Source organism: Ambystoma mexicanum, chromosome 3q (genome assembly GCF_040938575.1).
Source record: "Ambystoma mexicanum isolate Mex_15411 chromosome 3q, UKY_AmexF1_1, whole genome shotgun sequence".
Taxonomy (NCBI): domain Eukaryota; kingdom Metazoa; phylum Chordata; class Amphibia; order Caudata; family Ambystomatidae; genus Ambystoma; species Ambystoma mexicanum.
In genome coordinates this window covers 246,016,267-246,029,303 of record NC_090926.1, presented here as the reverse complement: position 1 = coordinate 246,029,303, position 13,037 = coordinate 246,016,267, and the positions used below count along the sequence as shown (strand labels likewise).

The window sequence follows — 13,037 nt, the reverse complement described above, 5'->3', positions numbered from 1 at the left end:
CATCACAGGAAATGACTTACTCCCCTGGTTGTTCTCTAGGCTTCCCCCTGTTGCAACTGATGTGGTAATGGAGATGGGGGAGGAGGATAAGAAGGACTATGAATGTGTGAAACTAGCTTTGATAGCTAGATTTGGGAAGACCCCTTCCCAGTATCTTAAGAGGTTTAGGAGCCTCAAAAAGCATGATGGTACCCCTTGGGCTACCTGGGTGAGTGAAGGGTTGAAAAACTTAGAGGGATGGATTAAGGGTTACAAGGTGAACACTTATGAAGGTATGAAGAATTTGTTTATGTTGGAGACTATTTATGATGCCTGCTCTCCTGAGCTCAGACAACACTTGGCTGATTCCAAGGAATTAGATTCCCGGAGGCTAGCTAAGGCTGCTGACTTGTGGGTTGCCAACAGGGCCACTCACAAGGACTCTGGGGTAACTCAGAAGAGGGATGGGGAGAAACAGCCTAAAAAGGACTCCAAAGAGAATTCTACTACTACAAATTCCAAAGAGGGCCCCAAACAAAACTATAAGGGTAAGCCACCAGGGAAACCGAATCAGGCTAGTGTACCTTCTGGTCCCAGACCAGAAGGAGGTCAGAACAAGCCTCCATTCCAGCGAGCCTTTGGCTCATGCTTTGTTTGTAAGGCTACTGACCATGTGAAAGGAGATCTCAGATGTAAGAGTAAACCTTCAGGGGTCCAGCTTGCCTCCTTAGCCTTCGCTCCAGAAGAGGAAGTACATATGGCAAGTGGAAACTTTCTATTACTACCTGATGAACCCACTGGAGTCTCAGCTAGTGTTTCTTTAGTCTCTCTGGGGTTGTGGGAACAACAGAATTTAGATGTCTATAACTCTATCCCAGATAATACTAAAGAGTATTATAAGGACAGTGTCCAGGTGAATGGTCAGGAGACTCCTGCCATTAGGGACACTGGAGCCAGCATAACTGTGGTGGATGAATCATTTTTCAAGGCAGAGGATGTTGCTAAGGCACCCAAATGCCTCACCAAGTTAGCTGGTGGGCCTGTGCAGATGTGTCCCCAGTTACCAGTTCTCATCCAATGTAATGATATGGCTGTAAAAATACCTGTCAGTGTACAATGTGAAGTGCCAGGTAGGGTTCTGTTGGGTAATGACCTCAAGGCTCTTGGAGTTGTGTCACATACCCCCAGACCACCTAGCAGAAGGTTACAGGAGCTCACAAAACCTGCAAGAGAGAAAACCCTGCGAGGGTTATCTCAGGAGATGATGACAGAGATCACTCCTCTCCCACTGGAGCAACTTACTGCAGTAACTACCAGATCAGGAGCAAAGGGGCAACCCAAGACTCCTAGGAAAAAGCCAGCAGCAAGCACTCCAGTGCTTCCAACAAGGACTTCCCCTAGGTTGTCCAAAGTTACACCTGTAACTCCACCTCCAGCTGAGGCTGAGAGGGAGGTACAACCCTGTGTGGTTGAGCTAGACTCTGAGGAAGAGCTAGAAGGAGGCCCAAACCTTATTGGAGATTTGGACCCTGAGGACCATCCTGAGCTGCAGTCTTTACTGGCAGAAGGTGGGCCTAGCAGGGCAGCTTTTCGTAAGGGGCAAAGAGAATGTCCAACTCTGGAAGGCCTCCGCCACCAGGCAGCTTCTCAGGCTGATGGGCAAGAGCCTGGGAAGTATAGGTTACACTGGGAAGATGGCCTCTTCTACAGTGAACCAACTGAGTCTGAACCTGGAGACTACAAACGCCTTGTAGTCCCACAAGAGAACAGACAACAGTTCTTACAACTAGCCCATGAGATACCTTTGGCTGGTCACTTGAGTTTCAAGAAGACCAAGGAAAGGCTCTCTCTCTACTTTTATTGGCCAAAGATGGGGGCTGAAGTAGACAGATATTGTAAGAGATGCCACACCTGCCAGACTTCTGGTAAAGTTGGTTCCAAGAATGTGGCACCATTAGTGCCTCTCCCAGTTGTGGGAGTCCCATTTGAGAGGGTAGGGATTGACATTGTTGGTCCCCTTGATCCCCCAACCTCCTCAGGCAACAGGTTTATCCTTGTTGTAGTAGACCATGCTACTAGGTACCCTGAGGCAATTCCTATGAGGACTGTTACAGCTCCGGCTGTGGCTAAGGCCCTCCTTGGTATTTTTACCAGGGTTGGGTTTCCTAAGGAGGTAATCTCTGACAGGGGGTCAAACTTTATGTCCCACTACATGAAAGCCATGTGGAAAACCTGTGGAGTTACCTACAAGTTCTCAACCGCATACCACCCTCAGACAAACGGATTGGTTGAAAGGTTTAACAGAACCATGAAGAGCATGATAGGTGCTTTAGAAGAACCCCTTAAGAAAAAGTGGGACCTTCTACTGCCATGCCTTCTCTTTGCTTATAGAGAAGTCCCTCAGGAGGGAGTAGGTTATTCTCCCTTTGAGCTTCTCTATGGCCATCCAGTCAGAGGTCCATTGGCCCTGATTAAGGAGGGATTGGAAGGTGCTCCTCCCCTCAAGCCAGTCAGAGTGACTGACTATGTGATAGGTCTCCGGAGGAGAATGTCACACATGATGGCAGAAGCAAGTGACAACTTGAAAGCTGGTCAAGCTCTGGTCAAACATTGGCATGACCAGAAGGCTAACATGGTTGAGTTTACTCAAGACCAGCTAGTTCTAGTTATGCTCCCAACAAGGCAGAGGGCCTTGCAAGACAAATGGATGGGACCCTTCAAGATTGTGGGAAAACTTGGAGAGGTCAACTATCTGGTGGATCTGGGCAGACCCAGGGAAGCTCCTAGAGTCTTCCACACCAACCGACTAAAAGCATACATCTCCAGACCTGATGTAGGAGCCTTGCTTCTAGCTTCAGCTGCAGAGGAAGAAGAGAGTGAATCTCTCCCTGATCTCCTCAGAGGTGTGCCTTTAGATGAAAAAGTTGAAGGAGTCAATCTCTCTTCAGACCTGACACCTGAGCAACAAGAGGAGTGCAAATCTATGTTAAATCAGTTTGCCTCCCTGTTCTCACTGTCACCAGGCTTGACCCCTTGGGGCCAGCATGAGATACTCACTGGTGACTGTCTGCCAGTCAAAAGCAGAGGATACAGAATGTCAGAACATATCAGAACCCACATCAAAGGAGAGGTCAAGAAGATGCTTGATCTCGGGGTAATAGAGCCCTCTACTAGTCCATGGTCTAGCCCAGTTGTGTTAGTACCAAAGGCAGGATCCAAAGACTTGAGATTCTGTGTGGACTATAGAGCTCTAAATGCAGTCACCAAGACTGATGCCCACCCTTTGCCCAGGACCGATGAGTTGGTGGATAAACTTGGTGCAGCCAAGTACCTCAGCACATTTGACCTGACGTCAGGCTATTGGCAAATAGCCCTGACAGACCATGCCAAGGAGAAAACTGCATTTTCAACCCCAGTTGGCTTGTACCAGTTTAAGGTCATGCCTTTTGGACTAAAAAATGCACCTGCCACATTCCAAAGGATGGTGAACCAAGTTCTAGCTGGGATGGAAGATTTCTGCATGGCATACTTGGATGACATTGCAGTCTTCAGCCACTCCTGGGAGGAGCATGTGAACCACCTAGGACATGTGTTGCAGGCCCTTGAACAGGCCCATTTGACAATCAAAGCCAGTAAGTGCCAGATTGGTCAAAGTAAGGTGGTCTACCTTGGACATGAGGTAGGAGGTGGAGAAATAAGGCCTTTGCTCAGCAAGATTGAAGCTGTGCAAAATTGGACAACACCAACTACTCAAACCCAAGTGAGAGCTTTCCTAGGCCTCACTGGGTATTACAGAAATTTCATTGAGAACTATGGGACCATAGCTTCTCCACTGAATGTAATCTCCTCTCCCAAATTCCCTAAAAAGGTAAAATGGAATGAGGAGTGCAATCAGGCCTTTGAAAAACTGAAGAGAGCTCTTTGCCAAGCTCCAGTGTTAAGAGCTCCTGACTACCACCAAACTTTCATTGTACAAACTGATGCTTCCAATGTAGGTATAGGTGCAGTTCTAAGCCAACTGGGTGAGAAGGGTAGGGAGCACCCCATTTGCTTCATCAGTAGGAAACTGAAGGATCCTGAGACAAGGTGGGCAACTATCGAAAGAGAATGCTTTGCTATTGTGTGGGCACTGAAGAAGTTTAGGCCATACTTGTATGGTTCTACTTTTGTTATTCAGACTGACCACCAACCCTTGAGATGGTTAATGCAAATGAAAGGGGAAAATCCAAAACTATTGAGATGGTCAATCTGCCTGCAAGGGTTTGATTTCACCATTGAGCACAGGTCAGGGTGTCACCATCAAAATGCTGATGGACTCTCTAGGATGTATATCATCGACTAGAGGTATGAGGTTCATCCAGGAGTGGATTAAATCCTCCTGTCCCTTAGTCTGGGGGGGGCGAGTGTTAGGGAGAATTCTCTGTTTAGGCTGAATTTCCCTACCTAGTGAGTCCCCCAGCAGCTTTGCTGGATTTCTGGGGTTTATTTTTTTCTCCTGCCAAGAGTGAGACTCTTTTACCCTCACTCTTGGGCATGTTGAAGTGTGTTTTCTTGGTTAAACCTTGTGTTGAATGGGCTATGGGGTCTTTTACTCCATAGGGCCTCATGTATTTTTTGGATGTGGGTTACACAGCACCCTCTGTGCCGTAACCCAGGGGTGTCCTAGGGACTCCGCAACATAGACTCCATACCCTGGGACTGACTACTGTCTCCCAGGACATGTAAAGTCACCAAAGACTTTACTAGTCTTAAATCCTGAACAGAACCAGTACAAACCATCATATTGTGGACGTACTGGCTGGGGCAATTCGATTGCCCCAGGGTCTGTTAGTCGAGGGGGCACATCTCCGTCCCCCCTGATCGAGTTTTGGCTGGTGGCAGTGGAAACTACTTTTTATATTCGACCGCGAATATTTTCCTATGGGATTTCCCATTGATTTAGGCTAACACATTTAATTATTTATTTACGGTAGCCTTAAACATACCGCCGGTTTATATATTTATTATTATAACTCCGGTTGGGATTTTTTGCCAAAACTCGATACTAAAATGGCGTTGGCGTTCGCCTCTGTAACTCTGACCCAAAGTGGAGCCCTTTGTCCCACTTTTGGCGGGCTTCTCCACAGAAGCCCTCCAAAGTGGTGCCACTCTGTCTGGGGTACTTAGGAGGGGTGGAGGGGGATTTAGGCACCCTGGACTGAGTTACCTAGGTAACTCAAGTCGCACTCCGTCCTGATTGGCCCAAGTGGTGAGCCGGCCGGCTCACCACTTAGCATGGTTGAGTGACAGCTAGGCTGGGTGAATGGGGGTTTGCTGCATAAAAGCAGGGCTTTGGGGACTGGAACTTCAGAAGTCGCCACAGGACCTAAGAATCCAACGAGGGATGAGCTGAGCTGATCTGCTACGACGACACCGCCGGTGGAGCCCTGCTGAACCATCTCACCACTTTTCCCGACGACCGAGGAGAACTCTTAACGGAGTGGCTCCTTCCCTTGACTGGTGGGGACAACCAGTTTTCACCTTCTTTCCGTTCTTCGAGGTATCCCGTGGCCGCCTTGCCAGTGCCAAGCACCCCGGCAACCGGAACCCCACCACTTTTACCCCAACCGCGAAAGTCGGTACAACCCTTTAACCGGAGGACTCCGCGGCTGGTTTCTTCCCGGGCAGTGCAACGACCTTCTTCTTCTGCTCTTCAGCGAGATCTTCTTCTCCCCTGACCGACGTCGAGCCTTGCTGCACTGCCTGGAACAACTGCCCCCGCTGGAGGATCCTTTCCGTTAAGGTACCGTGTTCCGCCTGGCTTCCCTTGCCACCGACTGTACGAGGTAGTTTTAGCCCTTGGCTTTCGATCCTGGGATTGCCTGGGACACTTTGGCTAAACTTTCTGAGCCTCTCTAACTCTTTTCCGAACTCTTTTGCAAGACTCTGAATCCCTACCAACTGTGTGATCTTGGGCACGTTTTCGCTCTGTCTGCTCTAAGAGTGGTGGGTATAATAATGGGTACTCCCAAATATTTTTTGTTAACGGGGGGACAAGTCTGTAGACAGGGAGGGTAAGGGAAATAAGAACAAGGTTACAGACTGACTACCCCTCTCTCTAAGGTCTAACGGCACACCTGGTAGAGGTGCTGCAGGGCTGGTGTGTCAATCCACAGCAGATACCTTGGGGAAGAGACAGTTTATAAACAGAGCCGTAGTAATTATAACAATAAATCTCTTTAATAGGTTCTATAAAAAGTTTGTTGTAGAAAAATATATATGTTCATAGGCTTTATCATATCTCACTCATACCATTCATATCGGTGCAAACATTCTGTGACAATTAGGTGCAAAAGTTAACAATTTCTTCAAACATATCAGTTGTTATAGATATGGGAAAACAATGAGAAAAAACACAATCGAATTTTCTATAGGTCGACATATGTTTCGGCCCCTTTTAATAGTCCCATCGTTGTCTGCGGTGGTCTACGTGGTTAATGTTGGGCCATCTTCAGGACAATGATGATTTAATACAAGCTTAACGTCTTCACCCTATTTCTGTATGACAAGCCAAATCTAAAACAATAAATAAAACAAAAAGTACAATATAGAACGGTCTGGTCTCTTGTGGATGGTCTCAAGGTAATGGCTCAACATCTAGGCCAAAAAAGGAAGCACCTACCAGTGGCCGAGAAAATAGTAGAAGACCACGGAGAAGAAATTTGGGGGTATCTTCAATATTCCCCTGATCTATGGCCCTAATAAAAGGAGAGTAGAAAAACAAAGGAAATTACTACCTTGTGTATAAATTGTAACACTAACTCGTTACTAGACATTGCATTGTAGAAGTGGAGAAGATCTCGAGGGAAATTCAACAAGTGATTAAAAACCATAATAACTCAAAGAATAACTTATCAAAGGCGGAGAGAGAAGCGCTAAAAGCACTAAAAACCAATGAGAACCTGATAATCAAACCAGCGGATAAAGGAGGAGGGATAGTAGTGTGGACCAAAGAACTCTATGAGATTGAAGTAATGAAACATCTGAATGATACTTCCTCATATAGAGAACTCCCATCTGACCCCACCCCTCGGCTAAAAGAAGAAATTACCAGCCTGATGAAATATGCCGTGGAAGAAAATTGGATTGACCCTGATGAACAAAAATTTTTGGTGAACGAGCATCCCACCATCCCAGTTTTCTATTTACTTCCGAAAATCCATAAACATGAGACACAACCTCCAGGAAGACCAATCGTAGCGGCCATCAACTCCGTTCTAGAACCCTTATCAATGTATTCCGATTGGTTTTTACGACCTTTCGTCTCGAAAATGAAATCGTACGTAAAAGACACTACAAGCATGATTAAAATGCTAGAAAATGTTCATCTAGACCCCACAGATATTCTAGTAACTCTAGATGTAGTGAGCTTATATACCAGCATCCCACAGGATGATTGTCTCAAGGTGATGGCCGGATATCTAGATAGACGCACAGATACCCTACTCCAAGTACCGACGGCATTCATTGTCGAATGCATCAGGTTAGCTCTCACAGAGAACTTCTTCCTATACAAAGACCGGTTTTTCAACCAACTCAAAGGCACAAGTATGGGAGCTACTTTTGCCCCTGACTTGGCGAATCTGTATATGGACCACTTAGAACAACAATCCATTTACAGCTCCAGCAATCCCTTTTTAAACCATATCAAAAACTGGCTACGATACATTGATGATATCTGTCTAATATGGAGTGGCACCTCAGAGCAACTTTCTTCGTTTCACCAGTGGCTGAATCTTCAGAATGTTCACATTCAGTTTACAATTCACACTGATCTAAATAAAATACCATTTCTAGATTTGGAAATTCAGAAAACTACAGGAGGCTCTATTGCAACAGCCCTGTATAGAAAACCAACGGACAGAAACACGTTGTTAAACTATACAAGCTTTCATCCCCTGAGCTTGAAAGAGGGTTTACCCTATGGCCAGTTTCTGCGCATTCGCAGAAACTGTACAGATGTACAAGAATACAAAATACACGCCAAAAGCCTTAAGTTAAGACTTAAAGAGAGAGGTTACCCTCACAAAACGATACAAAGAGCTTACAAACGCGTGTTACACACTAACCGCATGAATACACTAGCACCCACACCAAAACAGCAAGAGGACAAGATAACCTGCGTCAGTACTTTTAGTCCGATTAGTAATATATACAGAAAGATCATACGCAAACATTGGAAGATGATCCATACCGAGGATTTTACTCCCTCGATTCCTAGGTTTGCTTTCAAAAGACAACCAAATATTAAAGACCATTTGGTACACTCGTATCAACCTGCCATACCCAAAAAATTGACACAAACATCTTTGTGGGGCTTCCTGCCCCTAATTGGCCACCATCGATGCGGCCATTGCTCAGTGTGCGCTCTAACCACCACTTTTAAACAAATCACTTTATGTCACCACACTATCCAGTTGAAAGAGTTCACCAACTGCCTTACACCATGGGTGGTCTATGCCATTATATGTCCATGCGAGCTGGTATACATAGGTAAAACCAAACGACCAGTGCGCCAACGGATTAATGAGCATAAATCCTGCATTCGTAATGCAGTCGAAAATAAACCACTAGTAGCCCACTTTTCTAAAAAACAACACAAATGCACAGACTTTCGCTGGTGTGTCATCCAAGTTATAAAAACGTCTTGCCGCAATGGGAACAAAGACAAAATTCTGACCCAAGCGGAACAAAAATGGATTTATAATTTAAAAACAGTCCAAAATGGACTAAACATAGCTGTTGAATGGAGCGTTTTTCTTTAAATAGCCCAGGCATCATCGTATTCCTATTTGTTGTATGAGACTCCATGAATGTTGTCGAGTTTGTGCCGTAATATTTTCCTCAATCCACATGATGCGGTCAGATTTTAGTTTATATATACAAGAATCTGAGATTTAATGTGGCTGTCTCATCTCCTCCGTGACAGTTGCGAACATCGATCTTTCATTCATTTAAATCTCTGGCATCACTTTTTGCTTGCTAAAGAACCGCTGGATTTGGCAGCGTACTTACGACTCGCGTCCACCGCGTTCTTTGAGCCTCACGTGATCTTTTAAATATCTAGCCCCCCCCCCTTTTCGACTTCGTTTCATTCAGGAGCAAGCAGACGCCGCTCGAGTTACTATGCCGCATCGCTAAAACGTTCCAACAAGGTGAGGAACAGCGCTCTCTTCGAGAGCTCTTAGCGTCCATTTACGGACCATTTCCGCCACGGAGCGATCATGACCACCCGGCCCACACTACTGCCCCACCTTCAGTCACTCATTTAGCAATGAGTACTATTCTACGCGTGAGCCGCGTCTCTGACTAAAAAGATCGCACAGTTACTGTGTTTTCACTACCACTAACGATAGGGCTGAGTTTTCCCAGATTGAATCGCACTCATCACGACGTGCTTAGCGCACTATCACGCGAGCCATCGTAAAACAGTCTCCACTAGGGCTTTTTACTGATTCCCCCGTGTTTGTTCTTTCTTTTTTGAATAGACACTACGAGGTCGAGGGTGAAAAAAAGAAAAAAAGAAAAAAAGCCTCCCGACATCGGAACTGGTCCATGACGGAGCCTCTTGAGCGCCACTCACCGCTCAAGGGACCCTAGTGAGTTTGCTCTGCGATGCCACTTCTACAATGCAATGTCTAGTAACGAGTTAGTGTTACAATTTATACACAAGGTAGTAATTTCCTTTGTTTTTCTACTCTCCTTTTATTAGGGCCATAGATCAGGGGAATATTGAAGATACCCCCAAATTTCTTCTCCGTGGTCTTCTACTATTTTCTCGGCCACTGGTAGGTGCTTCCTTTTTTGGCCTAGATGTTGAGCCATTACCTTGAGACCATCCACAAGAGACCAGACCGTTCTATATTGTACTTTTTGTTTTATTTATTGTTTTAGATTTGGCTTGTCATACAGAAATAGGGTGAAGACGTTAAGCTTGTATTAAATCATCATTGTCCTGAAGATGGCCCAACATTAACCACGTAGACCACCGCAGACAACGATGGGACTATTAAAAGGGGCCGAAACATATGTCGACCTATAGAAAATTCGATTGTGTTTTTTCTCATTGTTTTCCCATATCTATAACAACTGATATGTTTGAAGAAATTGTTAACTTTTGCACCTAATTGTCACAGAATGTTTGCACCGATATGAATGGTATGAGTGAGATATGATAAAGCCTATGAACATATATATTTTTCTACAACAAACTTTTTATAGAACCTATTAAAGAGATTTATTGTTATAATTACTACGGCTCTGTTTATAAACTGTCTCTTCCCCAAGGTATCTGCTGTGGATTGACACACCAGCCCTGCAGCACCTCTACCAGGTGTGCCGTTAGACCTTAGAGAGAGGGGTAGTCAGTCTGTAACCTTGTTCTTATTGCTCTAAGAGTGGGCCCTGCTTAGTGACTTTTGCTCACCTGTGACTTTGTGCTTCTTTGAGCTTACCAAAAGTGTTTTTGACCTTAGAGTGGTGTGTTTATCCTAATTCTGCTCTTTCTCCCTCCCTTCTTTAACCTACTAGAGTGTCATCTAACGTTAAGCGCTCACCTCTGTTTTAATTATGTGGTGTTAACCTAGAGTTGTCTAGATAGGAATAAGGATTGGGACTGCTTTCCATATAACTGTGTTTGGAGTGTTTTATTATATTTTGCTAGAGTGTTTTCAATTTGTGTGTTCTTAAAAATAAATAACTATATACTTTTGAAACCAAGCTCTGGTCAGTGTTTGCTTGTGCTATTGTGCCTGAGTACATATTGTGTATACTTTGCATACTGCCTAACTCTTCTTGAGGGAAGTCTGACTGCTCAGCCACAGCTACCAGGTAAATCTGGGTGGTACAGACTGCTACTAAGTGGGTTTACTGCTATACCTGTAGTCTTAAATCTTTTGCAGTGTTCCCCAAGGGAACTGCACAGGTTCCTGCCTAACACCGGTCGGCAGAATGTCTGAGATTTCGCTCTGAAAACAGACTTGGGGTTACTTGTGTTTGAGGTACCGTTTTCATCGGAACACCGGTGGGAACGCGGGACGGTAGGCCATGTGTTGTTGGGGGCGTGTTTCGATGGGTGCGCCGAGGGAAATGTGCGGAAAAAGCGTTTTTTTCCCCCACATTTCGGACTTTGCGGGGCTGTCTGGGTAATAAATTCTGGGCCGATGTGCGCAAATCATACCTCTGCGGATTCCCACGGGTGTCCTCTTTTCGGAAATGCATGGGTTTCCCTGTTTTCCTTGGTGGCTTGGACACCCGAGGCCCATATCTGTATGTTGTGCCGGTCGGCAGAATGTCTGAGATTTCGCTCTGAAAACAGACTTGGGGTTACCTGTGTTTTAGGCTTTCCCCTTGGCGGCCAGGTAGATGCACCCACACATTTGAGGTACCATTTTAATCGGGACACCTGTGGCAACGCGGGACGGTAGGCCATGTGTTGTTGGGGGCGTGTTTCGATGGGTGCGCCGAGGGAAATGTGCGGAAAAAGCGTTTTTTTCCCCCGCATTTCGGACTTTGCAGGGCTGTCTGGGTAATAAATTCTGGGCCGAAGTGCGCAAATCATACCTCTGCGGATTCCCACGGGTGTCCTCTTTTCGGAAATGCATGGGGTTCCCTATTTTCCTTCGTGGCTTGGACATCGGAGGCCCATATCTGTATGTTGTGCCGGTCGGCAGAATGTCTGAGATTTCGCTCTGAAAACAGACTTGGGTTACTTGTGTTTTAGGCTTTCCCCTTGGCGGCCAGGTAGGTGCACCCACACATGTGAGGTACCGTTTTCATCAGGACACCTGTGGGAACGCGGTACGGAAGGCCATGTGTTGTTGGGGGCATGTTTCGATGGGTGCGCAGAGCGAAATGTGCGGAAAAAGCGTTTTTTTTCCCCCCACATTTCTGACTTTGCGTGGCTGTCTGGGTAATAAATTCTGGGCCGATGTGCGCAAATCATACCTCTGCGGATTCCCACGGGTGTCCTCTTTTCGGAAATACATGGGGTTCCCTGTTTTCCTCAGTGGCTTGGACACCCGAGGCCCATATCTGTATGTTGTGCCGGTCGGCAGAATGTCTGAGATCTCGCTCTGAAAACAGACTTGGGGTTACTTGTGTTTTAGGCTTTCCCCTTGGAGCCAGGTAGGTGCACCCACACATGTGAGGTACCGTTTTCATCGGGACACCTGTGGGAACACGGGACGGTAGGACATCCGAGGCCCATATCTGTATGTTGTGCCGGTCGGCAGAATGTCTGAAATTTCGCTCTGAAAACAGACTTGGGGTTACTTGTGTTTTAGGCTTTCCCCTTGGCGGCCAGGTAGGTGCACCCACACATGTGAGGTACCGTTTTCATCAGGACACCTGTGGGAACGCGGGGCGGTAGGCCATGTGTTGTTGGGGGCGTGTTTTGATGGGTGCGTCGAGCAAAATGTGCGGAAAAAGCGTTTTTTTCCCCCCACATTTCGGACTTTGCGGGGGTGTCTGGGTAATAAATTCTGGGCCGATGTGCACAAATCATACCTCTGCGGATTCCCACGGGTGTCCTCTTTTCGGAAATGCATGGGGTTCCCTGTTTTCCTCAGTGGCTTGGACACCCGAGGCCCATATCTGTATGTTGTGCCTGTCGGCAGAATGTCTGAGTTTTCGCTCTGAAAACAGACTTTGGGTTACTTGTGTTTTATGCTTTACCCTTGGCGGCGAGGTAGGTGCACCCACACATGTGAGGTACCATTTTCATCGGGACACCTGTGGGAACGTGGGACAGTAGTCCATGTGTTGTTGGGGGCGTGTTTCGATGGGTGCGTCGGGCAAAATGTGCGGAAAAAGCGTTTTTTCCCCCACATTTCGGACTTTGCCGGGCTGTCTGGGTAATAAATTCTGGGCCGATGTGCGCAAATCATACATCTGCGGATTCCCACGGGTGTCCTCTTTTCGGAAATGCATGGGGTTCCCTGTTTTCCTCAGTGGCTTGGACACCCGAGGCCCATATCTGTATGTTGTGCCTGTCGGCAGAATGTCTGAGATTTCGCTCT

The 13,037-nt window shown here is 46.4% G+C and overlaps 1 protein-coding gene and 1 long non-coding RNA gene across 2 annotated transcripts in view; one reads left to right on the top strand and one right to left on the bottom strand.

Moving 5' to 3' along the window:
• Nucleotides 1-13,037, bottom strand: part of LOC138582398 (aquaporin-2-like) — a 313,650-nt gene that overhangs the window by 121,075 nt on the left and 179,538 nt on the right. The gene's annotated exons all lie outside the window — the stretch shown is intronic.
• On the top strand, nt 9,184-10,363 carry LOC138581837 (uncharacterized). The gene is made up of 3 exons (XR_011304814.1): nt 9,184-9,617; nt 9,731-9,806; nt 9,913-10,363. It is a non-coding gene; the product is annotated as an uncharacterized lncRNA (long non-coding RNA).